The sequence below is a fragment of the Pristiophorus japonicus genome, unplaced genomic scaffold (genome assembly GCF_044704955.1).
Source record: "Pristiophorus japonicus isolate sPriJap1 unplaced genomic scaffold, sPriJap1.hap1 HAP1_SCAFFOLD_60, whole genome shotgun sequence".
In the NCBI taxonomy this organism is placed as follows: Eukaryota; Metazoa; Chordata; class Chondrichthyes; family Pristiophoridae; genus Pristiophorus; species Pristiophorus japonicus.
In genome coordinates this window covers 893558-917290 of record NW_027254509.1, presented here as the reverse complement: position 1 = coordinate 917290, position 23733 = coordinate 893558, and the positions used below count along the sequence as shown (strand labels likewise).

Here is a 23733-nt window from a genome sequence, read left to right as displayed (position 1 = left end):
ATCATGTGACAATGCACACCGGACTGCTCTTGTTCCATTTTATCGCACATTAGTTTTTGGTTCAAAAAATATATCAGAAAGAGGACATGAACCCACATCTTCAGAGGAGACAGTGACCTGAACACAGAACCTTCGACCGCTCGGCCATCCTGATTATTCAGTGCTTTGTGTGGCCACTTGCAGATTGATTTTGAACTTTTGTGTCCTGTCACATGAAATAAATGAGGGCAGCAGGCTTGTCTCTGCCTGACACCGGGGAAACAGTGAGACAGACATTGCATCGTGTTCAGGTTTAATCACAGCAATATCCGCAGTCAGGAGCTGAAAAGGACGAAGAGCTGAAAAAACACAAGAAAAAAGCTAAGAAATGCCAGCAATTTTGGTAAACTCTTGAATGTGTTTCCTGCTCGTTTAGTGATGCGGTGCTCACAGAGGGAGCCCGGATGCAGAAAGTAAATCTTTCATTCAAAATCTTTAAAATAATGACATGCAACAAATTAAACTGTGTGTCGGGGGATGGGGATGGGTGAAGGTTATTTGTTTTATTCCCCATTCATTAACCGACAGCGTTGTTTTGTAGAATTGATACTGAGGGACAGTGGAAACTTCAATAACTGAACTTTAACTATTTAAGGATTTTGAATCATTGATGAAGTTTTCTCCCCTTACTGACTTTACTCACTCTGTATGTTGGAGACTGGTTTAAAATGTTCAGTGCTCATGCGAAAAGGAACCGGGGGCGAATTTTGTTCAATTATTTCACAGCAAAAATAGTCTCCAAAATAATGTTTCCACCCGTGCTCGAACGGGTTACCTTTCGGGTGTGAGGCAAAACTGACAACCGCTACACTACATAATCACTGTGGGTAATGTAATCTTAGGAATATAACCAGAGCTTTAACCGACACAGCTGGCCGAAACGTCAGGAGCTGGTTTTCCGAGAATAGAATGAAGGTGCTATATTTAAGAAGGCTGTGAGTGTGGCAGGAATTGATCTCGTGTTTCCCAGACTTCACCCATAGGAACAGGAGATGGCCATTTAGCACCGAGTGGTTAGGATCTGGGATGCACGTCTTGAAAGGGCGGTGGAGGCAAATTCAATCTTATCTTTCAGACGGGAGTTGGATAAGTTTCTGAAGGAAAAACAATTGCAGGGCTAAGGGGAAAGGGTGGGGGAGTGGAACTCGCTGAGAGTCGGCACGGGCTCGTTGGGCCGAATGGCCTTCCGTGCTGTAACCATTCCATGATTCGATAAGTTATTGGCACATTTCATAGTGTGGGTGGGAGCATAACATTGCAAAGGGACATGGATTGAGTCAGCAAACTAGAGGCATCTGATTCAGGAGATTCGCGGGCGTGGAAATTTCGGAGTTTAATGACTTTGAAAGGAACATTTTTGTTTTGTGCCGTTTCGGTCAGAGGTTTTCCATGAAAGCAACATGAAATGAAAAGAAATCGCCCAACGTGGGGCTCGAACCCACGACACTGAGATTAAGAGTCTCATGCACTTCCGACTGAGCTAGCCAGGTTTCGGACCAACGCACGTTTTTATCACTCATTGCAGCCAGGCGCCTGTTGGCTCTGCCCCAGATGTTAAAACTTGCAGTTGAAGAACTGACAGGGTCTTCTTCAATGGTGGACCAGGCTCGAGGGGCCGAATGGCAAACTCTGGCTCCTAATCCGTATGTGTTTATGTTTACGTCTTTATGCGGAGCTCCTTCAGGGTGAACGAGCCAAAGGAGGACAGCGGAAAAGTTACAAGGACACCCTCAAAGCCTCCCTGGTAAAGTGCAACATCACCACTGACACCTGGGAGACCCTGGCCGCAGACAGCCCGAGCTGGAGAAAGTCCATCCGGGAGGGCGTTGAGCTCTTTGAGGCTCGATGCAACGATAATGAAGAGACCAAGCGCAGGCAGCGGAAGGAGCACGCGGCACACCAGTCCCAACGACCCCTTCCCTCGACGTATGTCTGTCCCACCTGTAACAGGATCTGTGGCTCTCATATCGGACTGTTCAGCCATCAAAGGATTCACTTTGGGAGTGGAAGCAAGTCCTCCTCGATCCCGAGGGACTGCCTCTGATGGTGTCGATGATTTGCGTGTGAGGCGAACGTGTTAACCGCGACACTGCGGAAACATCTCCACTTTCAGCACCAGATTACCAGAATAAAACCCAATGTGAACGGGAGAAAATTTCCTCATATGCTCAGACCAAAATATATCATATGACAATAGAATTTTATGAATTAATAAATGATGTTTAAATCAATGCTTCTATTTTTTTTACACAGTAGATGCACCAAGATGTGTAAAAGAGATGAACTATTTTTTTTATAAGGTTTTGAATTAAAAGTACAATTTCCCTGACCGGGAATCGAACCCGGGTCGCAGCCGTGAGAAAGCAGCTCCGTAACACAGGACTCTGTGCTCTACGGGCTGTTCCCAAGGGCACACACCGAGACAGACATCACCTGCTGCTGGAGGGCCATCAACTCAGTCAAAGATGCTCTTTGGTCTTGCCGAAACTTGCTGGTCTTCCAGAGCAAGGAGATGTCCACCTCTGCGTGTTGCAGACTGGCGCAATCCAATATCCAGGATTACGTGCTGAGGGACGCACTTAAAAGTGGTGCAGTTGCCGAAAAGGCAGGGTGGGGAAGGGCCACAGTTTAAAGCCCTTCTGACACGGTAAACCCCGAGCCAGGAATCAATATAAAACTCCCCTCGGGCCGTACTTGTAACTTCTTTATTGTGTACATGGAGCACCATGATCTGTAAACACATCTGTAGTGCCATGTACAATGTAAGGTCTGTTTCGTGATGCACGTTGAAAAAAAGTGTAAATGTATCGTTACCCATTCCATGTACTGTACAGTGACACGTGTGATGTAATTTGTTGAATGTACTACAAGGTATCCCGTATTGTACCGAATTGTACTGGAACTGAAAAGCAAGGGAATATATCGACAGGAACTGCCGTCAGAACCCAAATGTAGTGTATGGGATTACTGACCGCAGCTAAATGTACTGAACTGCTTTTGAATGTACTGTACAAATTTTTATATGAATAAAGTATTTTTTTAAAGAAAAAAATATTCTCTGCCTGACACCGGGGAAACAGTGAGACAGACCTTGGAGCAAGGGTCTGGTTATTGCCAAACAGCAAAAGAAATATTAATTCTGGAAGAAAAATATCCGAACGAACAGTGACCCCGACGTGATTTAAACACGTAACCTTCGGATCTAAAGTCAGACAAACTACCGTTGCACCATGAGACCTACATAGCGTGCTGGAGATGTTCCTCTATATGAAGGATCTGTAATACAAGGGTCTTTAAAATCTCCGTCCATTCCCACCACGTATCACAAGCAGCACTCACCTGACAGGCACCGTATGGTTTCTTCTTAAAGTTTTCTCTTGCTTTCACGGGAAACCATCATTAATTAACCCCTCACCTTCTTTTGCACAATCAAACAAATGCTAACTCAGGAACAGTCCGTACTTCAATCATTTGTCCTGTGCTTTGCATCTTAACTCGAAAAGCATATCTCATTTTACTCACTGTGTGAAAGCTTTCTGGTTCAAAATCTTGATTGCCGATTACACCACGAATCTGGGGCAACTTTTTTCAAATTTAACAGCACCGGTTATTCCTACCATGCACACAAAATACAATCAGTAGTGAAGATAAAATCCCAACATGCGCATTTTCAGATTCAACGCAGTAGCATTTCAAATAATGTGAAAGAATTTTACACTGGAAAGATTTGCAAGTGTTGCTTGTATTTGTGTCTTTAATTCAACTTTGTGGCGTCTGACTCCCGTTCATGCCACTGCTGAATAAGAAAGGAGGGTTTGACATTGACCAGACTGCACTGCCCCTGATATTTGTGAGCTCATCCTTTATATTCAGTGGTTTCTCGCTCTTTGATGGGCTGCAGTGTAGCGGATATCACGTTGGCCTCACATTGAGTAATGTTGAGAGGGAAGACTCATCAGGGGAGGGCAGCAGCAGCCAAGTTCATGGCACCGTGGCTGGCTCTGCTACACAGGAGGGCAGGAAAAAGAGTGGGACAGCGATAGTGATAGGGGATTCGTTTGTAAGGGGAATAGATAGGCGTTTCTGAGGCCGCAACCGAGACTCCAGAGGGTATGTTGCCTCCCTGGTGCAAGGGTCAAGGATGTCTCGGAACGGGTGCAGGACATTCTGAAAATGGAGGGTGAACAGCCAGTTGTAGTGGTGCACATTGGTACAAAAGATTTAGGTAAAAAAAGGGATGAGGTCCTACGAGATGAATTTAAGGAGCTAGGAGCTAAATTAAAAAGTAGGACCTCAAAAGTAGTAATCTCGTGATTGCTACCAGTGCCACCTGTTATTCAGAGTAGGAATTACAGGATTGCTCAGATGAATACGTGGCTTGAGCAGTGGTGCAGCAGGGAGGGATTCAAATTCCTGGGGCATTGGAACCGGTTCTGGGGGAGCTGGGACCAGTACAAACCAGACGGGCTGCACCTGGGCAGGTCCGGAACCAATGTCCTAGGGGGAGTGTTTGCTAGTGCTGTTGGGGAGGAGTTAAACTAATATGGCATGGGGATGGGAAGCAATGCAGGGAGACAGAGGGAAACAAAATGGAGACAGAAACAAAAGACAGAAAGGAGATGAGTATAAGTGGAGGGCAGAGAAACCCAAGTCAAAAACCAAAAAGGGCAACTGTGCAGCAAAATTCTAAAGGGTCAAAGTGTAATAAAAAGGCAAGCCTGAAAGCTCGGTGCCTCAATGCGAGGAGTGTTCAGAACGCAGGAGAGGGCTCTGAGCTAGTTAGCGTGGGTGAGAGCACAGATAAACAGGACCTCAAGAAAGAATGCAAAATGCAGGAGGCAACAGAGCAGAGTAGCACTGGTATAAGTATAAACCACAAGGTGATAGGAAGGGACAATATGTATGAATATAAAGGGGCTGCAGGAGGGGTCAATACAAAAAATCATGGTTTAAAAACTAGTATTAAACGATCTACCTAAACGCACGCAGCATTCAAAATAAAGTAAATGAGTTGACTGCACAAATCATGACAAATGGGTATGATTTTGTGGCCATTACAGAAACTTGGTTGCAGGGTGGTGAAGACTGGGAATTAAACATACAGGGGTAGCTGACAATTCGGAAAAATAGACAAGAAGGGAAAGGAGGTGGGGTAGCTCTGTTAATAAAGGATGATATTAGGGCAGTTGTGAGAGTTGATATTGGCTCTAATGAATACAATTTTGAAACATTGTGGGTGGAGATTACAGATAATAAAGGGAAAAAGTCACTGGTGGGCGTAGTTTATAGGCCCCCAATTAATAACTTGACGGTGGGGTGGGCAATAATCAAGGGAATAATGGAGACATGTGAAAAAGGAACGGCAGTAATCATGGGGGATTTTAACCTACATATTGATTGGTCAAATCAAATCGCACGGGGTAGCCTGGAGGAGTAATTCATAGAATGCATACGGGATTGTTTCTTAGAACAATATGTTACAGAACCGACAAGGGAGCAAGCTATCTTAGATCTGGTCCTGTGCAATGAGACAGGAATAATAAACGATCTCCTAGTAAAAGATCCTCTCGGAATGAGTGATCACAGTATGGTTGAATTTGTAATATAGATTGAGGGTGAGGAAGTAGTGTCACAAACGAGCGTACTATGCTCAAACAAAGGGGACTACAGTGGGATGAGGGCAGAGTTGGCTAAAGTAGTTGGGAACACAGACTAAACGGTGGCACAATTGAGGAACAGCAGAGGACTTTTAAGGAGCTCTTTCACAATGCACAACAAAAATATATTCCAGTGAAAAAGAAGGGCAGTAAGAGAAGGGATTACCTGCCGTGGATAACCAAGGAAATAAAGGAAAGTATCAAATTAAAAACCAATGCGTATAAGGTGGCCAAGTTTAGTGGGAAACTAGAAGATTGGGAAAATTTTAAACGACAGCAAACGATGACTAAGAAAGCAATAAAGAAAGGAAAGATAGATTACTAAATTAAACTTGTGCAAAACTTAAAAACAGATAGTAAAAGCGTTTACCCATATATAAAACGGCAAAGAGTGACTAAAGTAAATGTTGGTCTCTCAGAAGATGAGAAGGGGGATTTAAAAATGGGAAATGTGGAAATGGCTGAGATCTTAAACAATTATTTTGCTTTGGAAGACACAAAAACCATGCCAGAAATTGCTGGTTACAGGAATGTGGGAAGGGAGGACCTTGAGACAATCACTATCACTAGGCGGGTAGTGCTGGACAGGGTAATGGGACTCAAGGTAGACAAGTTCCCTGGTCCGGATGAAATGCATCCCAGGTTTTTAAAAGAGATGGCGGAAGTTATAGCAGATGCATTGGCTATAATCTTCCAAAATTCTCTGGACTCTGGGGAGGTACCAGCGGATCGGAAAGCAGCTAATGTAACGCCTCTGTTTAAAAAAGGGAGCAGAAAAAAGGCAGGTAACTATAGGCCGGTTAGTTTAACATCTCTCGTGGGGAAAATGTTTGAAACTATCATTAAGGAAGAAATAGCGGGACATCTAGATATGCTTAGTGCAATCGAGCAGTCACAGCATGGATTCATGAAGGGGAAATCATGTTGAACTAATTTACTGGAATTCTTTGAGGATATAACGAGCATGGTGGATAGAGCTATACCGATGGATGTGGTGTATTTAGATTTCCAAAATGCATTCGATAAGGTACTACACAAAAGGTTACTTTCGAAGATAGAGGTACGCGGAGTCAGAGGATATGTATTAGCATGGATCGAGAATTGGCTGGCGAACAGAAAGCAGAGAGTCGGGATAAATGGGTGCTTTTCAGGTTGGAAATCGGTGGTTAGTGGTGTGCCACAGGGATCGGTGCTGGGACCTCAACTGTTTGCAATATACATAGATGACCTGGAAGAGGGGACAGAGTGTAGTTTAACAAAATTTGCAGATGACACGAAGATTACTGGGAAAGCGGGTTGTGCAGAGGACACAGAGAGGCTGCAAAGAAATTAGGATAGGTTAAGCGAATGGGCTAAGGTTTTGCAGCTGGAATACAATGTCGGAAAGTGTGAGGTCATCCACCTTGGGAAAAAATACAGTAAAAGGGAATATTATTTGAATAGGGAGAAATTACAACATGCTGCGGTGCAGAGGGACCTGGGGGTCCTTGTGCATGAATCCCAAAAAGTTAGTTTGCTGGTGCAGCAGGTAATCAGGAAGGTGAATGGAATGTTCGCTTTCATTGCGAGAGGGATGGAGTACAAAAGCAGGGAGGTCCTGCTGCAACTGTACAGTGTATTCGTGAGGCCGCACCTGGAGTACAGCGTGCAGTTTTGGTCACCTTACTTACGGAAGGATATACTGGCTTTGGAGGGGATACAGAGATGATTCACTCGGCTGATTCAGCAGATGAGGGGATTACCTTATGATGATAGATTGAGGAGACTGGTTCTTTACTCGGTGGAGTTCAGAAGGATGAGGGGTGATCTCATAGAAACATTTAAAATAATGAAAGGGATAGACAAGATAGAGGCAGAGAGGTTGTTTCCACTGGCAGGGGAGACTAGAACTAGGAGGCACAGCCTCAAAATACGGGGGAGCCAATTTAAAACCGAGTTGAGAAGGAATTTCTTCTCCCAGAGGGTTGTGAATCTGTGGAATTATCTGCCCAAGGAAGCAGTTGAGGCGAATTCATTGAATGTATTCAAGTCACAGATGGATAGATATTTAACCACTAAGGGAATTAAGGGTTACGGGGAGCGGGCGGGTACGTGGAGCTGAGTCCACGGCCAGATCAGCCATGATCTTGTTGAATGGCGGAGCAGGCTCGAGGGGCTAGATGGCCTACTCCTGTTCCTAATTCTTATGTTTCTTATGTTTCTTATGGAGTAGGCGTCGACTAAAACCAAAAACATTTTTGTAAGGACCTGCGTAGTCCTCATGGATGCGTGCCCAAGGCTTGTTGGGCCAGGACCAGGGGCTAAGGGGGGCTTCCCTGGGCGCATTACGCAGTTGGGCAAACGTGTTGCACCTGCGAACACAAAGTTCCAGATCTGCGTCTATCCCTGGACACCAAATGTGTGACTTGGCAATTGCCTTCCTCATGACAATGCCCGGGTGCTCATTGTGGAGTTCTCTGATGAACAGCTCTCTGCCCATGTGGTTTTTACGCGGTTTCCCCACAGTAGGCAATCGGCCTGAATCGAGAGTTCATCCGTGCGCCTGTGGAATAGTTTAACTTCCTCAGGGCATGCCCTGTACGTGGCTGCCCAGTCCCCATTCAGGACACATTTATTGACCAGAGACAATAGCGGGTCTCTATTTGTCCAGACTTTAATCTGACGGGCTGTCACGGGTGAGCCTTCGCTTTCGAAAGCTTCAACAGCCATGACCATCTCAGCACCATGCTCGGTAGCCCCCTCAGTGGTGGCTAGTGGGAGCCTGCTGAGTGCATCGGCGCAGTTTTCGGTGCCCGGTCTGTGCTGAATTGTGTAGTGATAGGCGGCTAACGTGAGTGCCCACCTCTGTATGCGGGCCGATGCGTTTGCATTTATGGCCTTGTTGTCGGACAAAAGGGACGTTAGGGGTTTGTGATCTCTCTCCAGCTCAAATTTCCTGCCAAACAGGGACTGATCCATTTTCTTAACCGCATGTACACATGCGAGCGCCTCATTTTCTACCATCCCATAGCCCCTTTCTGCCTGGGACAGACTTCTGGAGACCTAAGCTACCGGCTTTAACTGACCCTTGGCAGTGACATGCTGCAACACACACCCGACACCATAGGACGACGCATCGCACGTTAACACAAGTTTCTTACATGGGTCATATAGCGTTAACAGAGTGTTGCAACATAAAAAATTGCGTGCTCTATTAAAGCCCTTTCCTGGCTGTCCCCCCAGACACATGCGCGACCTTTGCGTAGGAGCATGTGTAGCGGCTCTCGCAGCATGCTCAATTTGGAAGAAAGTTAACAAAATAGTTCAGGAGCCCCAGGAACGCACGCAGCTCCGTCGTGTTACGGGATCTGGGTGCTCTCTGGATCGCTTCCGTTTTGGAGGCAGTCGGGCTGATCCCATCTGCTGCTACCCTGCTCCCCAGGAATTCTACCTCTGGAGCTAGGAAGACGCACTTCGCATTTTCCAGTCGCAGCCCTATCCGGTACAGTCTGCGTAGCACCTCCTACAGATTGTGGAGGTTTTCTTCAGTATCGTAACCCGTGATGAAGATGTCCTGAAAAACCACCATCCCTGGAATCGACTTGAGGAGGCTTTCCATATTTCATTGGAAGATCGTGGCAACCGAGCGAATCCCGAACGGACATCTGTTGTACTCAAACAACCCCTTGTGTGTCGTGACGGTGGTCAGCTTCTTCGACTCACTCGCCAGCTCCTGGGTTTAGTAAGCTGAGGACAGGTCTAATTTTGAAAAAAGTTTGCCACCGGATATAGTCGCAAAGAGGTCCTCCGCTATCAGTAGCGGGTACTGGTCTTGGAGTGACACCCAATTGATGCTGGCCTTGTAATCACCACATATCCTGACCGACCCATCCGCCTTGAGCACCGGCACAATCGGGCTCGCTCAGTCACTGAATTCGACTGGCGATATGATGCCTTCCCTTAGCAGGCAGTCCAATTCGCCTTCTATCTTTTCCCGCATCACGTACGGCTCCGCCCTGGTCTTGTGGTGTACTGGCCTGGCGTCCGTGTTTATGTGAATCACTACCTTGGCCCCCATGAAAGTGCTAATGCCGGGTTGAAATAATGAGTCAAATTTGTCCAGGATCTGTGAGCATGATACTCGCTCCACAGAGGAAATTGCATTGACATCGTCCCATTTCCAGTTCATGACAGCAAGCCAACTTTGTGGGTCACGACTACCATGGCGCTGCCTAGCACCGGAATGATCTCATTTGTGTATGTTCGCAGCTGTGCGTCAATCGGCAATAATTTTAATTTTGGCCTCCTGTCCTTGGACGCCCACAACCTTTTGAGCTATTTGATACCCATCAGGGACTGGCTGGCCCACGTGTCTAGCGCCACTGATACTGGGATGCCATTGAGGAGCACTTTCATCATTATCGGTGGCGTCCTTGTGTATGAACTGTATACATGCTGCACATGAACTCGCTGAACTTTAGCTTCCAGCGATTTTCCCCAGTGTCCATTTCTGCAATTTCTGCAGGTATTTTGCTCATCTCTGCAAACTCCGGCTGAGTGTGTGCATGCACGACTCCAACATGAGCTGCTGTTGGAAACAAAATGTCTCTTGCCAGTCGATCGTCACTGACTGCCCCGTGATTATCCTTGAGTGCACCATTAACAGGTGTTGATGGCCCCATTACTGGCCGCATTGTCCCTTGCAATGACGTGAATCGCCGTTCAGCTTACCATTGTCTCTGTCGAACTCCCCCTCTGGGTTCGGCTACATATTGGGGCATGCCTGACTGCCCTTGGCTGCCTGGAGAAGTGTGTGATGCTTTAACAATGTTGAATCTCTGTCCCAACCATTGCTTAACACAGTACCTCTCGTCAGTTCTGCTCGTGGCCATGCTCGCGTGGTTTAAATCCCAGTTTCGCGTCGCCATTGATACGTCATTACTATACAGTGTAAATGCACACGATGCCCATGCTTCAGAGAAGGTCAGTCTGTGACCTGTCCTTTATTCCTTAGCACTCAAGTGATGGAAGTGGGTGGAGCTTCCCCTTATACACCTGAAGATCCAGGTTAGGATTGTCTCCCACAAGTTCACCACCTAGTGGTCAATGTTCTCGCAGTGTACAACTTAGGTCAGATTATACATGGGTTACAATGCTGGTTGAATACATGACAGTCTCGGCCTCACTCCCTCTGGAGCTGGGGACGAGCGATTAGTCGATGGGTTGTTTTCGGCTTCAATCTGCTGTTGTCAAGCGAGGCGGAGATGTAGGATCCTTTAATAATCTCTCACAACTCAACTGAAAGCAGCCGGAACGTGCAGCTTTGAGAGGGGCTTTCTGCACCGTCAGGGCTGTAAACGGGAGGGAGTGAGAGACACTGTTTCGAGTTTGAGTGTGTACAGAACTGTACAGAGAAACCAGCCAGTGTAACAGGGCTGTGAGACACTATATTTTTGTTCATGGTATAGTATTGGCAGTCCCTCGTATCGATAATGACTTGTTTCCACACGAAAAAGGGATGAGTTTACAGGTGTTTCGATGAGGGATCTGACAATCTAGGTCCCGAACTACATCCTGAAGGGTGGAAGATGCTTGTGGGTGGATTGTTTTAATGTGGGGTGACCGTTGCACACCAGCCACCACACGGGGGCGAGGTCTTGGTTCATGGGCGAGGTCTTGGTTCAGTGGCAAGGATTACCCAAGACGACCATAGACCAAGCTCTGTTGCATGGACCTAGTATGTACACATGCGCCGACTTTCCATAGATCGCAGTGTGGGCTGGCCCGTGCTGTCCCTGGTCCCTCGCCTCTCCTGAGCACCGTTCACGACGCTCCTGGGCCCCGATCTCTCACCGCTCCTCCGCTCCGATCAAAAATGGAGCAGTCAGAAACAGGACATCAATTAGCCTCTCTTATCTTGGAGACATCAAATATCAACACTGTTATTTGAAATATCAAAATATTAAACTCCAGCCTAGTTGAAGGGTTATTACCATCAGCAGAAACAAACACCAACTTTGTTAATATTGAACCATTAATGTCAATTATTCCATTTTTTCTAATATTTAATTGAACAATGTTCAAAATGTTTCCACCCGGTTTCAAACCAGGAACTTTTCGCGTGTTTGGCGAACGTGATAACCACTACACTGCAGAAACACTGCGATTGACATGGGGCTCGGAACATAACCAGAGCTTTAACCTACACAGCTGGCCGATACTTCAGGAGCTGGTTTTACGAGAATAGAATAATGGTGCTCCATTTAGGAAGGCTGTGAGTGTAGCAGGAATTGATCTCGTGTTTCCCAGACTTTACACATAGGAACAGGAGCGAGTGGTTAGGATCTGGGATGCACGGCTTGAAAGGGCGGTGGAGACAGACTGAATCTTATCTCTTAGATGGGAGTTGGATAAGTGTCTGAAGGAAAAACAATTGCTGGGCATCGGGGAAAGGGCGGGGGAGTGGGACTCGCTGAGAGTCGGTACGGTCTCGACTGGCCGAATGGCCTTCCGTGCTATAACCATACCATGATTCGATAAGTTAGTGGCACATTTCATAGTGTGGGTGGGAGCACAACATTGCAAAGGGACATGGATTGAGTCGGCAAAATTAGAGGCATCTGATTCAGGAGATTCGCGGGGCACGGGAATTCGGGAGTTTAATGAATTTGAAAGGAACATTTTTGTTTTGTGAAGTTTCGGTCAGAGAAATGTTTGGGAAAGGAATTTTTTGCAGAAAGGGATGCAGCATTTAACCTTCTGCCTTAACACTTCTTTCTGGGTGTCAGGTCACATTTCGTTTCAATGTTATTCTTCCAGAATTGCTATAAGAACATAAGAATTAGGAACAGGAGTGGGCCATCTAGCCCTTCGAGCCTGCTCCAACTTCCCCAACATCGGGAACAATCTACCCGCATCGAAGCAGTCCTGTGCCATCAGAATCTTGTATGTTTCGATGAGATCCCCTCTCATCCTTCCAAACTCCAATGTATAAAGGCCCAGTTGATCTAGTCTCTCCTCATATGTCAGTCCAGTCATCCCGGGAATCAGTCTGGTGAACCTTCGCAGCACTCCCTCAATAGCAAGAACGTCCTTCCTCAGATTAGGAGACCAAAATTGAAAACAATATTCCAGGTGATGCCTCACCAAGGCCCTGTACAACGCTAGTAAGACCTCCCTGCTCCTATGCTCAAATCCCCTAGCTATGAAGGCCAAAATACCATTTACCTTTTTCCTGCCTGCTGTACCTGTAAGCCAACTTTCAGTGACTGATGAACCATGACACCCAGGTCTCGTTGCACCTCCCTTTTCCTAATCTGCCACCATGCATAAAATATTCTGTCTTCACATTTTTGCCCTCAAAGTGGATAACCTCACATTTATCCACATTATACTGCATCTGCCATGAATTTGCCCACTCACCTAACAAGTCTAAGTGACCCTGCAGTCTCTTAGCGTCCCCCTCACAGCTCACACCGTCACCCAGTTTAGTGTCATCTGCAAACATGCAGATATTACACTCAATTCTTTCATCCACATCATTGATGTACATTGTAAAGAGCTGGGGTCCCAGCACTGAGCCCTGCGGCACTCCACTAGTCACTGCCTGCTATTTTAAAAAGGACCCTTTATTCCCGACTCTCTGCTTCCTGTCTGCCAACCAGATCTCGATCCACGTCAGTCTATTACCCCCTATACCATGTGCTTTGATTTTGCACACCAATCTCTTGTGTGGACCCTTGTCAAAAGCCTTTTGAAAGTCCAAATACACCACATCCACTGGTTCTCCCTTGTCCACTCTGCTAGTTACATCCTCAAAAATTCCAGAAGATTTGTCAAGCATAAATCCATCCCTTTCATAAATCCATGCTGACTTGGACCGATCCTGTCACTGCTTTCCAAATGCGCTGCTGTTTCATCTTTAATAATTGATTCCAACATTTCCCCATGACTGATGTCAGGCTAACCGGTCTATAATTACTCGCTTTCTCTCTCCCTCCCTTCTTAAAAAGTTATTTTACATTAGCTAACCTGCAGTCCATAGGAACAGATCCCGAGTCAATCGACTGTTGGAAAATGATCACCAATGCATCCACCATTTCTAGGTCGACTTCCTTAAGTACTCTTGGATGTAGACTATCAGGCCCCAGGGATGTATCATCCTTCAATCCCATCAATGTCCCACCTCATAAGGATATCCTTCAGTTCCTCCTTCTCACTAGACCCTCGGTCCCCTCGTACTTTTGGAAGGTTATTCGTGTCTTCCTGTGTGAAGACGGAACTGAAGTATTTGTTCAATTGGTCTTCGATTTCTTTGTTCCCCATTATAAATTCACCTGAATCCGACTGCAAGGGACCTACAGTTGTCTTCACTAATCTTTTACTCTTCATATGTACAGAATTTTTGCAGTCAGTTTGTATGTTACAAGCAAGCTTCTTCTCATAATCCATTTTCCCCCTCCTAATGAAACCCTTAGTCCTCCTCCATTGAATTCTAAATTTCTTCCAGTCCACAGGTTTGTTCCTTTTTCTGGCCAATTTATATGTCTCTTCCTTGGTTTTAACACTATCCTTAATTTTCCTTGTTAGCCACGGTTCAGCAACGTTCTCTGTTCTATTTTTACTCCAGACAGGGATGTGCAATTGCTGAAGTCACCCGTGTGATCTTTAAATATTTGCCATTGCCTATCCACCGTCAACCCTTGAAGTATCCTTGGCCAGTCTATTCCAGCCAATTCACACCTCATACCGTCAAAATTACCTTTCCTTAAGTTCAGGACCCAAGTTTCCGAATTAACTGTGACACTCTCCATCTTAATGAAGAATTCTACCATATTATGTTACTCTTCCCCAAGGGGTCTCGCACAACAAGATTGCTAATTAGTCCCTTCTCATTACACATCACCCAGTTAATGGTGGCCAGCTCCCTTCTTGGTTGAGAAAACCATCCATAACACACTCCATGAAATCCTCCTCCACCACATTACTGCCATGTGGTTAGCCCAATCACTGTGTAGATTAAAGTCACCCATGATAACTGCTGCACCACCACTGCACACTTCCCTTCTTTCTTGTTTGATGCTGTCACCAACCTTACGACTACTTCCCAGTGAGACAAACATTGCAGCAAGTGTCTGGTTATTGTGAAACAGCAATTGCTAAAAGAACAGTGACCTCGACATGATTTGAACACGCAACCCTTTAACCCAAGGTCAGGCACACGACCGTTGCACCACAAGGTCTACGCAGTAGTTAAGGGATGTTTGTCTATATGACGGTTCTGCAATACAAGGGGCTTTAAAATCCTCGCCCATTCCCTCCAAGTATCACAAGCAGCGCTCACCTGACTATCACCGGATGGTTTGTTCGAAAACATTTCTCTTGCTTTCACAGGAAAGCATCATTAATTAACACCTCACCTTCTTTTACACATTCAAACAAATGCTAACTCGGACACTCCATACTTCAATCATTTGTGCAGTGCTTTGCATCTTAACTCGAAAACCATATCCCATTTTACTCACTGTATTTTAGATTTCTGGTTCAAACTCTTCATTGCTGATGACACCACGAATCTGGGGCAACTTTTATCAAATTTAACAGCACCGGTTATTCCTACCGTGCACACAAAATACAATCAGTAGTGAAGATAAAATCCCACTATGCGTATTTTCAGATTCAACGCAGTAGGATTTCAAATAAAGTGAAAGAATTTTACACTGAAAAGATTTGGAAGTGTTCCTTGTATTTGTGTCTTTAATTAAAATTTGTGAAGTCTGACTCCCGTTCATGCCACTGCTGAATAAGAAAGGAGGGTTTGACATTGACCAGACTGCACTGCCCCTGATATTTGTGAGCTCATCCTTTTTCTTCAGTGGTTTCTCGCCCTTTGATGGGCTGCATTGCAGCGGATATCACGTTGGCCTCACAAGGTCCTCGGTGGATCCGTTTTCTCTCACTCAAATTTATCTATTTATTAAAGTGAAATAAAAAGCAATTAAGGAATAAGGGAGCCCTTTTGCCAGGAGAATATATAGCAAATAAAAACAGCAAATGCTGGAAATCTCAGCGGGTCAGGCAGCATTTGCAGGGAGACGAAACTCGCCTCCGATTGTTCATCCACAGCAAGTTTAAACATAATGTTTCCACCCAGGATCGAACCAGGGACCTTTGCGTGTAAAGCAAACGTGATAACCACTGCACTACAGAAACCTCTGGTACAGCCGCCCCAACAGAGGGGAGCTGACCAGTGAGCTCCCTCTGTGCTGATCGGGAATGTGTTGGCTCACCTTCAACAACTTCTGTCCCACACTGAAAGTTCTCAATCCTTCTCCTCCGCTGCCTTTTACAGAAATGTCACGGATCACCCAGCCACCGTGTTCACTTCCACAGACTCACAGTGGGGCCGCAGAGGCTCCTACCATCTCCCCGCGATCAGCTAACTCAACCAGTTTACAAAATTAAACCCCAAACATGTGCCCGGCAAAGGGCAGGGGAAGCCAGATAGTATGTAAGCTCAGTCTATCACAGAAAGTATTGGTATTCATGGTGATTACAGCAATTATTAATCGTCTCACAGACCTCAATTATTTTTATGCGATGAATTGATCGAGGATGGAAACCAGGTTAGTGCGCCAGGTCTTAACCCCTTGACCACCAGAGAACAGATACGATACATGTCAATATATTTATATATATTTATATATGAACCTGAATGTCAATGGCTAGCTACCTAGACCTCGTGGTGCCCACGATAGTGTGTCTAAACTTGAGTGAGAGAAATTGTTCCACAGTGACACCTGTCATGTGTTCTACATTGTTACTGCTTGTACTATTACAAGGTGTGCACCAGAGGGCACTGCAGTGGGAGACTTTTAGCTTACCTGTGCAGGTGTGCCTGGCCTAGTGTAAAATGCAGGCCACCAGGTGTGATCCTCACTCTGTGGTTATCAATAAAGGACACATTGTCTCGTAGAGTCATCATCAGAGCATCTGAAGGTATATCAATTGGCGACGAGATTCCAGATCTTCTCACGAAAATGGCTAACCTTGGTACGTTGCAGCATTTTGCTGATGGTGATGATTGGGAAGCCTTTGTGGAGAGGCTTGTCCATTTCTTCACAGCAAACGACCTGGCTGGTGATGACCCGGCCACACTGGCTGATAAGTACAGAGCTATCCTGCGAACCAGTTGTGGGCCCACGGTCTGTGGCCTCGTCAGGGACTTGCTGGCACCAATGAAGACAACGACCAAGGCGTATGAGGAGCTTGTAATACTGATCCAAGAACAACTCAAGCCCAAAGAGAGCATCCTCACAGCCAGACAGCGGCTTTATACACAACGACGGCCCGAATGCCAGGAGATCACGAAATATGCTGCAGACCTCAGGAGGCATTCGGCACCGTGGGATTTTGGTGCCCACCTCACTGAAGCACTGCGGGATATCTTTGTCATCGGAATCGGCAACGAGGGCCTTCTTCATAAGCTACTGTCCGCAGATACCACAGTCACACTGCAGAAGGCCATCTCCATGAGCCAAGCATTCATGACCTCGACCTGTGGCTCTAGGCAGATGACTCATCCTCAGGACTCAAACCCGGCAAGTACTGTGCACAGAGTGGTGCCATTTAGAGGCTGGACTCTAGAACGTGAACCTTCTCAGGGGAGAGAGAACATGCCCCCGAGTCCCTTAACTCAATGTCCATGGTCAGATCAGCCATGACCTTATTGAATGGCAGAGCAGGATCGAGGGGCCGAATGGCCGACTCCTGTTCCTATTTCTTATGTTATTTTGTTAATCATTTAAGGAGCTTGAATCATTGATGAAGTTTTCTCCCCTATCTGACATTACACACTCTGTATTTCGGAGACTGGTTTAAAATGTTCAGTGCTCATGCGACAAGGAACCTGGGGCGAATTTTGTTCAATTTATTTCACAGCAAAAGTAGTCTCCAAAATAATGTTTCTACACGGGTTCAAACCGGGGACATTTCACGTGTGGTTCTCCAAAGTGGTGGAGGTTGTGCTCGAATTTAAAATGGTGCATTCGATCCACTTTGAAAATGCATCTACTACTACGAGGAACAATTTGCCCATGAATGGGCCCGCATAATCTATGTGCACCCGCGACCACGGTTTGGTAGGCCAGGGCCAGGGGCTCAGTGGAGCCTCCCTGGGGGCATTGCTGAGCTGGGCACAAATAGTGCACCTTCGGACGCAGAGCTCCAAGTCCGCGTCAATACCACGCCACCAGACATGGGATCTGGCTATGGCCTTCATGAGAACGATCCCCGGGTGCTCGCGGTGGAGCTACCGGACAAATGCCTCTCTGCCTCGCAGAGGCATGACTACTCGGCTGCCCCACATCAGGCAGTCTGCTTGTAGTGATAGCTCATGCATGCTCCTGTGAAAGGGTTTTAATTGCTCGGGGCAGGCATCACGAGCATCTGCCCAGTCACCAGTTAGGACACATCTTTTTTATAAGGATAACGTGGGGTTGCTGGCCGTCCAGGCTCTGATTTGGTGAGCTGTTAGGAGTGAACCTGTGGACTCAAAGGCATTGATTGCCATGACTATCTCACAGTCCTGTTCGTCAGACCCTTCCGTGGTCGCCAGGGGTAGCATGTTGAGCGCGTCTGCACAGTTGTCTGTGCCTGGTCTGTGCCTTATGGTATAGTCGTAGGACGCCAGCAGGATTGCCCACCATTGAATTCGCGCCGAGGCGTTGCCATTTATTGCCTTACAGAAACTTCTGGTACAACAGCCCCAACTGAGGGGAGCTGACCAGTGAGCTCCCTCTGTGCTGATCGGGAATGTGTTGGCTCACCTTCAACAACTTCTGTCCCACACTGAGGGCCCAATTTCGGGTGGAGTTGCTCCGAGTTTTTTGGAGCAATTAGTTTACTTTGGAGAATGTTAGAAATTGCAATTCTCGGATATTAGTTTGCTCCAGTTCTACTGAGTTAGTTGAGGTTGGCTTCAGGTAAGGTATTTTTTTTCAAAAAGGGGCGTGTCCATCCAATCAGGCCTGTTTTGCAAGTTTCGGCAGTGAAAACGTAATACAAACTAACGTCGGTTGGAGTAAGTGCCCACTTTTGTAAGTTCAGAACAACCTTACCTAGAGGTAAGCTCAGTGCAGGCACAGCCAGAGAGGGGGTGGGAAATAAACACAAAAATGACTGAAGCATTAAACACATCACTTAAAATGTCCAAAAACCTCTTTTGATGATATCTTGCCTTATATCTGCTGAATGAGGATAGTTGCTTCTCTTTTTATAAATAAACAGGTGTAACCTCACGGCTGAGGCAGGCACATTCCGGCTGCTTTCAGATGAGCTGTGAGAGATTATTTAAGGGTACGACGGCCCTGTAGCCCCCCACACCAGGATATCCTCTCCCCCGGGGGTTTTCCTCAGCTTGTGCTCGGTGTACGGGGAGCTTTGGCCCGGGTCCGAGGTAGCTTGCAACCCAGGGATGGACAATAACCCTCTGAGCTCTGGAACTGGGAAGAGCGAATAACAAATGAGTTGTTTGTGGGTTTGAAATGCGGCTTAGATCTGTTGGTATTAACCGAGGCAGGGGCTGTGAGACATTGCATTGTGTTCAGGTTTAATCACAGCAATATCCGCAGTCAGGAGCTGAAACGGACGAAGAGCTGAAAAAACACAAGACAAAAGCTTAAGAAATTTCAGCAATTGTGGTAAACTCTTTAATGTATTTCCTGCTGGTTCAGTGGTGCGGCGCTCACAGAGGGAGCCCGGATTCAGAAAGTAACTGTTTCATTCAAAATCTTTAAAATAATGACATGCAACGAATTAAACTGTGTGTCGGGGGATGGGGATGGGTGAAGATTATTTGTTTTATTCCCCATTCATTAACCGACAGCGTTGTTTTGTAGAATCGTTACTGAGGGTCAGTGGAAACTTCAATAACTGAACTTTAATCATTCAAGGATTTTGAATCATTGATGAAGGTTTCTCCCTTATCTGACTTTACACACTCTGCATTTAGGAGACTGGTTTAAAATGTTCAGTGCTCATGCGACAAGGAACCTGGGGCGACTTTTGTTCAATTTATTTCACAGCAAAAATAGTCTCCAAAACAATGTTTCTGCCCGGGCTCGAACCGGGGACCTTTCGCGTGTGAGGCGAACGTGATAACCGCAACACTACAGAAACGCTGCGGTTCAGGTAATCTCAGGAATATAACCAGAGCTTTAACCTACACAGCTGGCCGATACTTCAGGAGCTTTTTTTACGAGAATAGAATGACGCTGCTATATTTCGGAAGGCTGTGAGTGTGGCAGGAATTGATCTCGTGTTTCCCAGACTTTACACATAGGAATAGGAGATGGCCATTTAGCAGGGCGTGGTTAGGATCTGGAATGCACGGCTTGAAAGGGCGGTGGAGGAAGACTCAACCTTATCTTTCAGACGGGAGTTGTATAAGTGTCTGAAGGAAAAACAATTGCAGGGCTACGGGGGAAGGGCGGGGAAGTTGGACTCTCTGAGAGTCGGCACGGGCTCGATTGGCCGAATGGCCTTCCGTGCTGTCACCATTCCAGGATTCGATGAGTTAGTGGCACATTTCATAGTGTGGGTGGGAGCACAACATTGCACAACATTGAGTCGGCAAAACTAGAGGCATCTGATTCAGGAGATTCGCGGGGTGCGGAAATTCAGGTGTTTATTGACTTTGAAAGGAACATTTTTGCTTTGTGCCGTTTCGGACATTGAAATATCTGTGAAAGGAATTTTTTGCAGAAAGGGATGCAGCATTTAACCTTCTGCCTTAACACTTCTTTCAGGATGTCTGCTCACATTTCGTTTCGATGTTATTCTTCCAGAATTGCTATTTTCTTTGGTGTTTCACAATAACCGGACCCTTGCTCTAAAGTCAGTCTCACTGTTTCCCCAGTCTCCTGTTGATGTTATAAGCAATGAACATTTTGACCCAGACCCCGAAAGCACAGTGTGTAAAATGTTTTTTGGTTTCAGAGTTCACTTGCAGAGCACAGAAGAAATGATTCAATTATGGAGTTCCTTCAGTTAGCATTTCCTTAATTGTGCAAAAGAAGATTGTGGGTTAATTAATGATGATTTTCCATGAAACCATCATAAAATTAAAAGAAATGCAATCGCCCAACATGGGGCTCAAATCCAGGACCTTGTAATTAAAAGTCTCATGTTCTACCGACTGAGCACGCCGGGCTTCTGGCTAATGTTAGATTTTATCGCTCATTGCAGCCAGGCGCCTGTTGGCCACCCGCAGCCTGGATACAGTAACGTCCCAACAGCTCATTGACTGTCGGAGTGGGACTGTGCGGTGCTTCAGAAGACAGGTCGAAAAACCAAATTCACTGATTCCGTCCCATGTGCTCCTCCGATCAAGAATAGCAACACATTAAACATGGTTCAATAATGGTTACACCTGAGCTCCACAGTTGTGCAGTAGTTGGCTCGTTGGTCTAGGGGTATGATTCTCGCTTTGGGGTTGTTACTTGAAGTTAGCGAAAGGTCCCGGGTTCAAATCCTGGACGAGCCCTCAATTTACCCACGAATTTTGAACTTGCATCGAATTTTTTCAAAGAAGGACTTGCATTTCGACAGCACCTTTTAGGAACTCATGACGCCCCAAAGCGCTTTACAGCCGTTGAGTTATGTTTGAAGTGTTGGAGTGTGGGGAAAGATGTGCCCTAATCAACCCACACGAACTGCAACTCTTTGCGATAGAGTTCGGTGCAAAGAATCAGGTATCTCAGCGAATTGTCCTTTCTGTGAATGAGTTCTGCTTGTACCTGCATTCAAGCTTGAAACAGCAACTGGGCTTCATTTCACGGGAGCAGCGTGTAGCGGATAGTGAGTAGGTGACCAGGTTGATGTGCGCCGCTTTCAATCTTTGAAATTTCACCAAACAAAGATACGGTGAATCCAACTGTCCCTGTCAAGCGACAGATTGAAAGGATCGGTGCTCCAAACAGAGCTGGAACACGCGCAGTGCAGTAATATGGTCCGCAACATTAAATGTCAGAGCTTTTAAACAGACAATAATAAAACATACACTTAACAACAGTACTTACACCCAAACCTTGAGAATGTTCGCCGAAGAACTCAAACACGTTACAGTTCCCAGCTCTGTGTACAAATTGATCAAAAATTAATCGGATTCTAAACTATCTGTTCCAAATGCCACATTTTATATCTTTTCCTTACCCCTGCTCCGTGACAATTTAAATTTTTAATAGTATTACCTAACACAACTGCCCAACTTCTGATGGAAGGTCATTAACCTGAAACGTTAACTCTGTTTCTCTCTCCACAGATGCTGCCTGACCTGCTCAGTGTTACCAGCATTTACTCTTTTTATTCTCCTAACTTATAATCAGAAAATCACTTCCCTTGTCATCTAATTACACTCCTTCCTGATATGTAGCCTTGTCCTACAAACCAGGCTCCTTTCGGATGATTCAGGCATTCATTAGAATTATAACTTCTGAACGATAACAATTATGTGAATTATGTAACTATGTAATACTTGCCAACAGAGGGCGCGACTGTTGGAACCTAATGGTCACCTGCACACACGTGCAGGGCCAGTATAAAAGGTCGACTGCCATGTTGTTCAGGCACTCTGGAGCTGTAATAAAGAAGACTAAGGTCACACTAAATTTAGCTCACAGTACTCAGCCTCGGGGAGTTCTTCTCGACACAACAATTGGCGACGAGTAACAGAATACGAACTTTCAAACAACCATGGCTGCCGTTGGAATATTAGAGAGATCCGTAGAGGGTGATGATTGGGAGGCCTTCGTCGAGCAGCTCGACCAGTACTTTGTGGCCAACGAGCTGGAAGGAGACACTAACATGGCCAAGCACAGGGTCGTTCTCCTCACCGTCTGTGGGCCTAAAATATACGGCCTCATCAAGAATCTGCTCACACCGACAAAGCCAACGGAGAAGGAATATTCTGAGTTGTGCACACTCATTTGGGTCTACCTCAAGCCGAAGGAGAGTATCCTCATGGCCAGATATCGTTTTGACACGCACCATCGCTCCGGGGACCAGGACCTGGCGGATTATGTCACCGACCTGAGACACCTCGCGGGACCTTGCTGCGTTGGGGCAAATGCTGTGGGACTTTTACGTGCTGGGCATCAGCCACGAGGTCAGCCTTTGAAAGCTGTTGGCTGCTGAAAACCGAGACCTGAGCAGGGCCATCGCGATCGCCCAGGCATGCATGGCCACGGACGATAACACCAAACAGATATCTTCTCAACATCGAAGCTCACCGGCAAGTACTGTGCATAAAATGATGTCGCTAGCCGGCCGAACTGCATATGGCAGGGTCGATACGTCTGTGGCTGCAAGACCTGTGATGACTCAGAGCGCGCCATCGTGGGTAAATGTGAATCTATTAGCACCGTGTTGGTGCTGAGGGGGTAATCCTCGGGCCCATCAATGTCGATTCAAGCACTACGTGTGCAAAGGCTGCACAACGATGGGGTACCTCCAGTGAATGTGCAAACGTGCTGTGACATACCACGTGGCTGAGGATGATCGATCCGGCACGGATCACGCAGCACAGGCAACTCAACCCAAGGAACAAGGACTCCCAGGTGCAGGTGGGGATGTAGCATTTTATCAGGGAGGCGTTGAGGGTGTGCCCGAAACGTTTCCTTTGGCAACCTGTGGCTCGCTTACCATGTCGGAGTTCTGAGTAGAGCGCTAGCTTAGGGAGTCTCATGTTGGGCATGTGGGCAATGTGGCCCGCCCAGCGGAGCTTGTCGAGTGTGGTCAGTGCTTCAAAGCTGGTGATGTTGGCCTGAGCGAGAACACTAATGTTGGTGCGTCTGTCCTCCCAGGGGATTTGCAGGATCTTGCGTAGACAGCCCTGCTGGTATTTGTCCAGTGATTTGAGATGTCTGCTGTATATAGTCCATGTCTCGGAGCCATATCGCGGTGCAGGTATCACCACCGCCCTGTAGACCATAAGCCTGATGCCAGATTTGAGGTCCTGGTCTTCAAACACTCTCCTCCTCAGGTGATCGAAGGCTGTGCT

General features: G+C 46.4%; 3 non-coding genes across 3 annotated transcripts; all 3 read right to left on the bottom strand.

Annotated features, from left to right (window-relative positions):
- Positions 1–1456: 1456 nt before the first annotated feature.
- Positions 1457–1529, bottom strand: trnak-cuu (transfer RNA lysine (anticodon CUU)). The gene has a single exon. It is a non-coding gene; the product is annotated as a tRNA-Lys (tRNA).
- Positions 1530–15815: 14286 nt separating this feature from the next.
- Positions 15816–15887, bottom strand: trnav-uac (transfer RNA valine (anticodon UAC)). The gene has a single exon. It is a non-coding gene; the product is annotated as a tRNA-Val (tRNA).
- Positions 15888–19780: 3893 nt separating this feature from the next.
- trnav-cac (transfer RNA valine (anticodon CAC)) lies at positions 19781–19853 on the bottom strand. Its single transcript has one exon. It is a non-coding gene; the product is annotated as a tRNA-Val (tRNA).
- Between the last annotated feature and the right edge of the window lie 3880 nt (positions 19854–23733).